The sequence below is a fragment of the Arachis ipaensis genome, chromosome B09 (genome assembly GCF_000816755.2).
Source record: "Arachis ipaensis cultivar K30076 chromosome B09, Araip1.1, whole genome shotgun sequence".
Classification (NCBI taxonomy): domain Eukaryota; kingdom Viridiplantae; phylum Streptophyta; class Magnoliopsida; order Fabales; family Fabaceae; genus Arachis; species Arachis ipaensis.
In genome coordinates this window covers 61,379,642-61,382,321 of record NC_029793.2, presented here as the reverse complement: position 1 = coordinate 61,382,321, position 2,680 = coordinate 61,379,642, and positions in this window count along the sequence as shown.

Here is a 2,680-nt window from a genome sequence, read left to right as displayed (position 1 = left end):
TATAATATATATAATTAAAATTAATAATTAAAATTTATTAAAATATTGATATACTGATATATTTAAAAGCTTTTTTAAATTAATAATTAATACAGAACATAGTATAAGAAATTAATAATATTAATAATAACAATTCCTGTTTTGTACAGAAGTGATACAAAGAGTTTGTGGACTTTGTTAAGGAAATTTCTGATTCCTTGCTAGTTTTATGGTGTCCTCATCAGAATAAATATTATCTCAGGTGCTTCTCAGCAATATCCCCAAAGAGAGTTTAATTTGTCTTCTGCAACTTCTTCATCTTTTTCAAGCACAAGATCTTCTACTTCAGGTATGAATTGGGTTTAGGATGCCTCAATTGTAGAAATCTGATTGTTTGACATCTCCATTATAGAAATCTAGGTATTCATCTATAAAAATGGGGACATTATAGTTACTTATACCCCTTTTGACTAAAACTACAATTTTTCCCTCAGTTGCTGATTCTTATGGTAATTCTTTTCTGAGACTGAAGTTGATTTCTTGAATAGGTGAATGATTTAATGTGTTATGTGTGTAATATTGAAACACTTTTTGTTTTGAAAGTTTTTGTACTTGATTAAATATTTCTCTTTGATACTTTTTTTTCTTTTAAACTGTTACTGCGGTAATTGGCTTTCTGCTAGAACTTGTGGTTTAAAATTGTTTGTGTTTGATTTTTTTATTTGTTATTTATTTATTTTTTTGCTGAACTCTGTTTGTTCTGTGAGTTATTGGCATGAGGGTTTGTGCTAGGTTTGAAAAAATTGTTATGACATGAACTTTGTTGTGATAGTTCAATATAAACCTCATGTGGAGCACAATGCAAGAATGTTGTAAGTGGCTAATTAATTTCCACCATTGAGTTGAGTTAGCTCTAATGATTCTTGAAATGCTGGTCTATTCCTACATTTCAGCTTTTTTCAAACCCATAGCTTATTATTAACAATTGGAGGAAATTTGCTAAACTATAACTTGAAGGAACATTGTTGGCTAATGAGGTAAAGGTTTTCTACATCAATGGAACGAAAATTGTGTTGGTGTTTACTATTTTGAAAAAGTTATTAATCCACGGATCAAACCACAGTATGTTACACTTTTGTGGAAATAGGGTGACAATTTTATTCTGATTTTTGCTGGGTTGGTTAATGATATATGTGCATAACTATTGTTTAGTTAAAATTGAATTTATTAAATTTCAAAACAAGAAACTGTCTGAAACTCACTCTTCATGATTACCTTTACTATATGATTAATGCCAAGAGGGATACTCAGCAACTTGGCAATGATCACCATAAATCCTTAGAAGAAAATCGTAATCTTGTTAAACTATTCTTTTTTTTTAAAAAAAAAGCATACTAAATATGTAGATTGAAATGAAAAACAAAAGAAGGCTAGAAAGAAAAACATAAATCCAAGAATGTAGGAGGAGACCGAGTTCTATTTATACTAACCAACTAACTAGTTCTTGGATCCTATGTCGTTAGCCAAGCTCCATTCCGCGAATCTTGGCTAGCCGGCCAATATAACTGCTATGCAGGTTTTGCCTCGTGTGATCTTTATCCACACGTCCATCAGCATGGACCTTACATTGAATCTGAGCTTATTTCCTTTCTTGGGTCAGCTGGATCACTCTTTCACTTGACACTTCCTCTCTTTAGGGGCAACGACACGTGCACCAACTTCGTGATTCATCTCCGTGAAGCTCTGAACAACAAACAGCAAGTTAAAGCGGTCATAGATGAGGATCTCCCAAAGGGGCAGAGCATAGGGCCTTCACTCTCAAAGGCTATTGAAAGTTCACATGTATCTATTGTTGTTTTCTCACAGGAATATGCTTCCAGTGAGTGGTGCTTGTATGAATTGGTTAAGAAATTAGAGACCAGGAAATAAAAAGGACAGGAAGTTCTCCCGGTTTTTTATAAAATACAAAAATTATTATTTCAATTAAAAATAAGTCAGTCAGTTTAATATGGTAGTTGAGTTGTGTGTGAAACTCTTACTCTCTCCAATTTAGATTTCTTTTAGCAAAAGAATAAGTATATCTAGTATGCTTTTTAATTCTGGTTTATTTTCATATTATGCTAGGGGTGATGCTGATCTTATTAAGCATATAGTCAAATATGTTCTGCAGATAAAGAATTGCCCGTAGCGAATCCAAGGCTTGAGGCGAGGAATCTTGTGACTTGACTTAATTTGCTAAATTATACTTATTTCATGAATTCACAAATCATAACATAACATTGTGTCTCCGTCTGTCTCCCTCATGAATTCACAGACAGTAGAGAGAGGGCAAGAAACAGAGGAATAGCCAAAGCACCAGGGAGCAAAAATAGGAACGTTCTTCAAGTTTTTGGCTCTTCATCAATCATAGCACCAAGAGAAAGAGAATGATGGCCAAGGAGGGAGCTGACTGAAGCTTAAGAGGGAGCTGCGTTCCACTCACCCAACTGTTCTTCGAGTTTCTTTGCTAGGTGAGGACAGCAACTTCATCTTCTTTCTTTTCTCCTCTAATTCAAAATTCTGATAATTCTCTTGCTCCATTTTTTCAAGTTTATTCAATTTCTTTTAACACAACTACCACCACAAGCAAAGAGAGGTGAGTGATTTTCTCTCCTCTGTGTTTAATTTGGTCGAATGGCCTTGTGAAATGTAACCAAAATTC